The sequence below is a fragment of the Pimephales promelas genome, chromosome 14 (genome assembly GCF_988280905.1).
Source record: "Pimephales promelas chromosome 14, fPimPro1.hap1.1, whole genome shotgun sequence".
In the NCBI taxonomy this organism is placed as follows: Eukaryota; Metazoa; Chordata; class Actinopteri; order Cypriniformes; family Leuciscidae; genus Pimephales; species Pimephales promelas.
The window spans coordinates 2,276,868-2,285,906 of record NC_142782.1 but is presented as its reverse complement, the minus strand read 5'-3'; the positions used below and the strand labels follow the sequence as shown (position 1 = coordinate 2,285,906).

Here is a 9,039-nt window from a genome sequence, read left to right as displayed (position 1 = left end):
CAGTCTTTATTTAAAAACATTTCCCTGAAAGTTCAAGCTAGAATAGTTTACAAGAGTGTGATTATCAACACAATGAATGAAAGCGACTAATGAGATTGCCTGTTCAGCTGGTGATGTTTAATGTCCCTGACAACATTTTGACGCTTGTTAGCAAACGCCTTTTGCAAGACAAGGAAATGACAAACTCAAGGCATATACAGTATTATAAACCTTTATTTAACCAGGCAAGAAAATGAGACAGAGGTGTAAAGTCCAGGGATCAGAAAGTAAAAGTCCTGCCATATGTTTGAACTCAGCTCAGCCAAACTGTGCTAATTAGCAGATCCAGGTGATTGGAACAAAATCCTGAGGAGGACTTCTGCTTTCTGAACCTTTACACTTCTGAAAATGAAATTATCCCAGCTCACTCTCTTTCTTCTTTCTTACAAACACAATCAGAGTTATATTAAATAATATCCTGGCTCTTTACAGATTTATAATGGGAGTGAATGGTACCTTAGATTGAAGCCCATAAAAACGCATCCATCCATCATAAAAGTAATCCATACGACTCTGGCGGGTTAATAAAGGCTTTCTGAAGTGAAGACGTGTTTTTATTTGTTTATATTTAAGTAAAATATCCATATTTATAACTTTAAAAACTATAATCACTGGGTTATGGTAACGGTCGTATGTGTTCCGGTGGAAGAGTGACTTTTGACCTAACGCATGATGAGTGACCTCTGACCTGACGCATGATGAGTGACCTCTGACCCGACGCATAACGAGTGACCTCTGACCCGACGCATAACGAGTGACCTCTGACCCGATTCCTGACGAGTGACCTGACCCGATGCATGACGAGTGACTTCTGACCCGACGCCTGACAAGTGGCCTCTGACCCGACGCATTGAGTGACCTCTGACCCGACGCATGGTGAGTGACCTCTGACCTGACGAGTGACCTCTGACCCGAAGCATTATAAGTGACCTCTGACCGACGCATGACGAGTGACCTCTGACCCGACACATAACAAGTGCATTATGAGTGACCTCTGACCCAACGCATAACAAGTGCATTAAGAGTGACCTCTGACCCGACGCATGATGAGTGACCTCTGACCCGACGCAAGACAAGTGCATTATGAGTAACCTCTGACCCAACGAATGACGAGCGACCTCTGACCTGACGCATTATGAGTGACCTCTGACCGATGCATGACGAGTGACCTCTGACCCGACGCATAACAAGTACATTATGAGTGACCTCTGACCTGACGCATGACGATTGACCTCTGACCCAACGCATAACAAGTGCATTAAGAGTGACCTCTGACCTGACGCATGACAAGTGCATTATGAGTGACCTCTGACCCAACGCCTGACGAGTGGCCTCTGACCCGACGCATGACGATTGACCTCTGACCCGATGCCTGATGAGTGACCTCTGACCTGACGCCTGACCCGATGCATGACGAGTGACTTCTGACCCGCCGCATGACGAGTGACCTCTGACCCGACGCATGGCAAGTGACCTTTGACCTGGCGCCTGACGAGTGACCTCTGACCCGACACATTTTGAGTGACCTTTCACCCGACGCCTAACCCGACACATGACAAGTGACCTCTGACCCGACGCATGACGAGTGAGGATGTTACTTTAATCACGGAGCTTTCGATAGTTTTTTTCAGTCGTTCGATTACATGACCGTGGTGTTTTGAGTGCCTGAAAACGCCAACTTTTAAAGACGGGTTTCAAAGTGCAAGTTTTTGACAACGGTCTCCATGTAAACAACAAAAACCCGTCTACTGAGATTCGTCAAGCACATGCATATTACATGTGCAATCTCTAGTGTTTCATCGCCATTTACTGGCCTGGCAGCAGAATGCAGCGTTTTCAGTCGTTTTCACGGATCCGTGTGAATGGGGGATCGTTACGTGGAAAACTCAAAGGAAAAACTTCTCGGTTGTACCCTTGTCATGTAAACGTACACTCACAGTCTCTATCTCCACGAGTCTCGACGTTTTGACAAAACAACACTTCGTGCTTGGTGATCCTCCATGTAATATCAACTCATTAGACTGTCACATCACAGGAGGGTGCGGTCGGTTGTCCCTCAGGTCTCCATCAGATCGCTTTCTAGAGCATGTCTCCTCAGCGTTAGCTAGTAATGAGCCACTTGTGCAGTGAATCAGTAGGGCCTCTGCGACAGAGAGACAGACTTGACAACTGTGAGCTTCCCAGAGCAGAAGATGTCAGAGAAGGGGAGAAAAAAACCCAGCTCCTCGTCCAATCAGAGCGCTTTGAATAATTAAGGCGATCGGCTTAATTAGCTCAATTACGTTAATTTGACCACGGAACATGGCCATATGGTGAAAGGAAACAAAAGAGGGGGGAACTAATTAAAAGTAAAATAATGAGGATTTTAATTAAGCTTTTCCCCAGACGTTAGTGAGAGGGGATCTGGTGCAGGAGAGAGTAATTAAAGTAGTGTAGCGCTGGCAACATTTCTCTCTCTCTCTCTCTTGCTTTTCAGTCACTCTCTCAGAACGGTGAGGGCTCAATCGGTCTAATTAAATCTGTAAATAAATTAGCTACATGGAAGCCTGCTTGAGTTGACACCCCACCCCCAACACAAACACTCTCCCACACGCCTCTCCTATCTTTATCTCCGTTGCATGACTTACGGGTGGGGTGGAGGTCTACCTCACATTTGTTTCCACCTAAATATTGCATGCGAAAGTTGTGAAATCTTTGTGCATTGTGTGTCTTACTTAAAAAAATCCTCTATTGTTGTTTTCACCTCTTTAGAGTCCATCAACATACCATTTACTGCAGTAAAACTGTCCCTTGAGTTTTAAATACTAAAAAAGTGCAACCATCCATCATAAAAGTAATCCATACGACTCCAGGGGGTTAATAAAGGCCTTCCTCAAGCGAAGTGATGCGTTTTTGTAAGAAAAAAATATCCATATAAACAATATCCATATATCCAACGAGTAAGTTAGGAGTAGGGGAGAGCGGGGCACAACCTAACGCATTTTGGTTTTGGCTCAATTAATTAAAAAATAATTAGGTTAGATTAATATTGTTTTTACACAAGCAACACACACATCTCTGCTACAAATGAACACTTAAAGTTTTTTTCTAGGACCTACCATTTTCGTACATTTGGACTGAAAGTGACAGAAGTGCAAGTGGTCCAACTTACCCCATATGCGGGGTTAGTTGTAACACTTGTGTGTAACACACATAATTCAGTACTATTTTATTTGAATAGTTTGATATTGTTTGTGCATCTGTATAGACAGATATCCATCCCTCATCCAATCAGCCTTTTGTTATGGATCAATATCATGGATAGAGACGTAGAAAATGGCTGCACAGTTTTGCAATAAATAATAATAAATACAATTCTAAATATTGTAATTGCAATTTAATTGTATTTGTGTGTGGCAGCTGCATGTACAATTATTCGTTCGCATCCTTTAGCGTCACATAGAACGCTATATGACAAAACGGCGCTATACTGGTGAGATGTGAACGAGCCAGAACTTGGAAGTTTTTCAGTAAGGTAAACGTTTCTACGGTAACAGCGAGTTGGACCAATCAGCAGACGTTGCTACTACGCTTAGGATTGTGGGTAGTGTAGTTTTTTTTCATAAGATCGTGGATATGAAAGAGTTTCACCGCACTCACGGCAAACAAGGTGCCAGACAGATAACACTTGACAACCAAAAGAACAAATTGTCTGCACACTTGAGTCCTTCAAGCCAAATTTAATGCCAAGCTTTCGGTGATACAACCATCCTCAGGGCATACACAAACAAAATGTTACCTTCCATTTGACTATGTTCAACTAGGACAAACTACAACTCCCACCAGTGGACTACAACTGTCCCTACCTAGCCTCTGCAGGTGTGGGTTATCACTGTTGATTGTCCTAGTTGAACATAGTCAAATGGAAGGTAACATTTTGTTTGTGTATGCCCTGAGGATGGTTGTATCACCGAAAGCTTGGCATTAAATAAGATCGTGGATAAAACATGTTTTTCTTTAAACCAGGTCGATTTCATACAAACTTATAGCTTCAACAGGAGCAAAAACATTCGTTTCACAACCTCATATAGCTCATGGTCACCTCGGGTTTAGACATTAGGGCTGATAATAAATTCAAACACTCAATTCCCAGTTCTGGGTTCAGTTAGCAGGACAAAATCTTTCCAACAAAAACAAATCAATTCATCCAAAAATTAAATCAATTCAAATTCCGTTCATTTCTTTTTAACTCATTTAGGGTGCAAACCCCCAGTTTCACAAGTTCACATTAGACCTTCTCGACTGAGTTCTCAAGACCAACGCTGAGCAACCAGTCCACTGTGCAGTTCAAAAAGAGTTTCCTCAGCACTTTAAACAACATGTACACAGTCTCATGGTCAGAAGTCTCATCTGGCAAACCCAACATAACAACATGTAAAAAAAAAAAAACAGTAGGCCTACTTGTTTGGTTTTGTCCAGTCAGTCAGTTAGCGAAACGATCGGTCCTCCATTGTCGTTTGAACCATTGGTAGTTTCTCTGAACATCCAGGAACATCCAAAAGAGCCATAAATCCCAAGGCAAATCAACGAAATGTTCCTTTTACCTCACAGGGTTTTTTGCAGGGATTTACTTCCCACATCTTTCCACTGCACAAGGCCTCCTCAAACTGCCATCTTCCAACTTTTTTAAGCCATGTGCTCCACACATCATGTGACTCAGTGAATCATGTGACTCAGAAAATCATGTGACTCTGACCCATCAATATTTCACTAATATGAACCCAGTTTTCAGTGTGTTGACGTTCATTGCCTCTGAAACAGGAAGACAGGGGGGGGGGGGTATATCGATCAGCTCCTCCCCCTTTTCATAATAGCCAATAGCGTTTTGTTTATATCACAGCTCGGCTAATCTCCCGTTTCTCCTCCTAATCTCCTCTATATCACTATAAAATATGGTATTATGTGCAGAAATCAAAGGGTGCGATATGTTTTCTGTTCTGAACGACTCGATCTCATGATCTGCCCTGTGTGTCGTGTCTCGCTGTGGCGGTTCAAGCGACACTAACGTGAATCCAGACTTCATCCGCCCCAATGGAAAGCATATTTACGTTCCCTGTCCTCTTTATAGTGCACTATATGTGCCATTCACCATGTAGAAAACACTAAAAGTGTGAATAAGTGACCGATTCAGCCACAGAGGGCGGAGCTTCGGATTCTAGAGAGCATTTGATTGGACAGAAAATCCGATGAGAAGCTGAAGTGCAGAGTGATGTCATCAAAATCACTGATCCTAATTGGCGGAAGTGAGAGACTGTGTTTTTGAATGCTTATATCTTATTTTTTAGTCATTGTTTTGGAGCACACTAACAGTAAGTTTAACATATTCATGCTAAAAGCCAAAAAAACATACATTTTGATTCATGAGGATTTTCAAGTGGCTGGCGGTTCCCACCATAGATATCCATAAGAAAGGCTAGATGTCTTATCGCTAAGTCTCTCTCGTCATCACCGCCGGCCATCTTGTCACAGGCAAGATGAGCGGTCAGCACGAACACAAATACTCTTATCTCGTTGAAATCTCGACGGATTTACAAACGGTTTGGTTTCTTAAAAACGGTATTAACGTGGCTATAATTCTGGATGATTATTTATTTTATACACTTTTTATTAGGAAGTATGCAGTGTCATAACTTCATCTCTGGCGTTTATAACAAACCAAACCGTTTGAAAATCGGTAGAAAATTGAGCAAGTCATGGTTATTTAAAAAGTACATGCACCATTGAAACACAATGTTACGAGTGAGGGAGCTGCCTGTGGCAAGATGGCCGCCAGGTGCAGACGTAGATCTCCATTGGCCAGCAGCGCGGACGAGACATCTAGCCTTTATTATGGATATCCATGGTTCCCAGCACTACTAGTTTTGCCTAGTGACATTTGTGAATGACTCACAGATGTTATTTCAAATTTTTTTTGTGAACATTTTGGACAAAAAAAGATATAAATGGCATACAAATCTCCAATGCCTTTGCTCATCTATCTGCGTTTATATCTGTTTACTCAAATTTGAGACTATGGCCTCCACAGACACAACATGATCAGATGCAACATAAGCCCTCTATATTACCCATGATGCCCTGCTCGCCAGCGTCCGTTCCTGACCATGTCGGACTGAAGTCTCGCTTTAAGGCCTGATTTGCCTGTAATATCTCATTACACCAGACCTTGATCACGTCCTCTCTTCTTCTGCGTGCCCCCAGCCCCCAATCCTTTTTGCTCACATTGATGGCACATTTTTAATTAGAAAATGCATTCAGACTGACAACAAAGTGATTTGCATATTAAATTAACAGCTACTTACGTTGCATGGTGCCAGGCAGAGATGTCGCTTAAAAAGACGCTGAGAGAAAATTGTGTACCCAGACTGACATGAAACAACTTTTTATGTACCTTTTATGTGCATACATCCTTAATTATGAATTTAAATCCATAAACTGATGTTACATGAACTCAATATAGAGCTTAGGTGGTATGTCTTTTTGGGTTTTAGGGTGGAATAATTACATTTTAATGGTTTTATTTTAATGAAAACTGCAATGAAAATTTCAGTAGCACTAAGGTTTTATGGTTACACACTTTACTTATTGATTCATTAGTTAACATTAGTTAATGTTGCATGAGCTAATGCACTTATACAGCATTTATTAATGTTTGTTAATGTTCATTTCAACATTTAGCCTACTAATAGAACATTAGTAAAAAATGAGTTAATGCACTGTGAACTAACAAAATGAACAGCTTTATTTTATTTTTTTATATAAAATATATATATATATATATTAAATATAAAAAAGAACAGTTTTATTTTTATTAACTAACATTAACAAACAAATACAGTAACAAATTTTTGTTCATGATTAATTCAAGTCAGTTAATACATTAACTACTGTTAACAAATTAACCTCGATCATTAGTTAACATTAGTTAATAACTGACATGAACTAACCATGTGCAAAACATTTGTTACTGTATTTGTTAGTCTTTGTAAACGTTAGTTAATAAAAATAAAGCTGTTCATTGTTTGTTCATGTTAGTTAATGCTTACAAGATTTCAATAAAGTATTAGTAAATGTTGAAATTAACATTAGATTAATAAATGCTGTAGAAGCTGTTCGTTTTCATGCTAACTAATGAACCTTATTGTAAAGTGTTACCAAAAATATCTTTCTCTTCACTTAGCATGGCAAATTTACCCAACACCGTATCAATCCCAGTATTTTTTTGCCCATATTTCTCTCCCACTTCCCTGTTGATTCCAGAAAGGACGTTTTGCAGTGATAGTGTCAGTGTTGTGTCGGTTCGAGGGCCCGGGAGAATCGCTGTTCTCGTCTCGTTCCCCTCGGGGAACCAGATGCTGCTATGAGCCCCACAGACGGCCATGTAACAGAGGACCCTGACTAAATAAAAAACATTAACAGCGACTACGGCGAACAAAGATTGGCTGCTTCAAAGCACTCCCGAGCCCGGGTCACGATTAGGATGTTGTTGATTCAGATTCGTCTCTAGACTGTCAGGAGAGTTTGACACAGAGCGTCATCCTGTGAGGGAAGTAAACAAGACAAGTAATTAATAAAGACCGAACGTTAATGTACATGGGTCAGTCCTGCAGTTTGTTCCAATTTCAATTACATTATTTTTCAGTCCTGTCAGAGGGAGAAAATATCTCTGTCAATCATAAAAACACTCTAGTTCACTTTAAATAAAAACTTTTGCTGATAGTTTACTCACCCCCATGTCATCCAAGATGTCCATGTCTTTCTTTCTTCAGTCGAAAAGAAATTAAAGGAGATGTATGTAGGAAATTTATTTCAATTAATCATAAATTTTCCCTGATATGTCATCTGGACATTAAGAAATCATGTTACGCCCTAAATTGGAAGGAGAGCAAGACGAGCATTTCTGCTTATAAAACTTAAACTTTGTTATTTATTTATTAAATGAGCGATCGTTTCGCTTGATAAGACCCTTATTCATCGTCTGGTGTCGTTTAAAGCCCTTTGAAGCTGCACTGAAACTCTCATTTGGACCTTGAACCGTTTGGTTCCCATTGAAGTCCATTATATGGAGAAAATCCTGGAATGTTTATCAAAAACCTTAATTTCTTAATTTTTTTAAAAAGTGAACTACTCCTTTAAACTCACTGGTTAACCAATAAACCTGACCAAAAAAATGTGACACAGTTTTGGACCCCATTGACTTTCATAGTATGGAGAAGAAAAAAGATCCTTTGGAAGTTAATGGGGTCCATCAATTGTTTTGTTCCCAAATTTCTTCAAAACATTTTCTTTTGTGTTCAGCTGAAAAGAAGAAAGAACAACTTGAGGGTGAGTAATTAATGGCAGAATTGTATTTTTTGGATGAACTGTCCCTTTAACAGGGTGGATGTTTTAAAGTCCCCCTGTAGTCAATTATTTTATTCCTTAAAACTCACCTTTGATCACCAAATTTTTTGTCACGCACTGCTCTGAGACATGAAGGTTGAGGACCAAATGCAGTTTTATTGAACAGTGGGTAATCCAGAAACAGGCCAGAGATCATAAACACAGGGTAATCAGTCCAAACAATAACAGGGTCAGGCGCAGGTGTGTTTGGCGACATTGTCAATTGTTATTAAGCAATAAGGCATAATAGATATATTTTTGAATTACAAGCATGTCATGTCATAATTCATTCTTAAACAGAATTATGCTTGTATCATATTTGTTATCAATGTTCTTTTATTGAAAAATGTCTTAGATGGTGAAAAAAAACATTATTTCGGATAGCTGTATGCTATGCTACTATCTAAGCTAAATAAAAAAAATCACTAAGAACAAGAAATGTCAACCTTGATGGACTCAGGCATTGCAGCAGCCATCTTGGTTGAAGGCTCACGTGGCAGCAGCCATCTTGGTTGAAACACAGGCGTGGAGGCGGCCATCTTGTCCAAAGACACAGGCGTGGAGGCGGCCATCTTGTCCAAA

The 9,039-nt window shown here is 40.3% G+C and overlaps 1 long non-coding RNA gene and 1 pseudogene across 1 annotated transcript in view; one reads left to right on the top strand and one right to left on the bottom strand.

The window, feature by feature from the left end:
• Positions 1-571: 571 nt before the first annotated feature.
• Positions 572-2,926, bottom strand: LOC148973617 (uncharacterized; annotated as a pseudogene).
• Positions 2,927-5,853: 2,927 nt separating this feature from the next.
• The window catches only part of LOC148973614 (uncharacterized), a 543,652-nt gene continuing 540,466 nt past the window's right edge, over positions 5,854-9,039 (top strand). The window contains exon 1 of the long non-coding RNA XR_016146437.1: positions 5,854-5,898. This is a non-coding gene — a long non-coding RNA (uncharacterized LOC148973614). The remainder of the gene's footprint in view (positions 5,899-9,039) is intronic.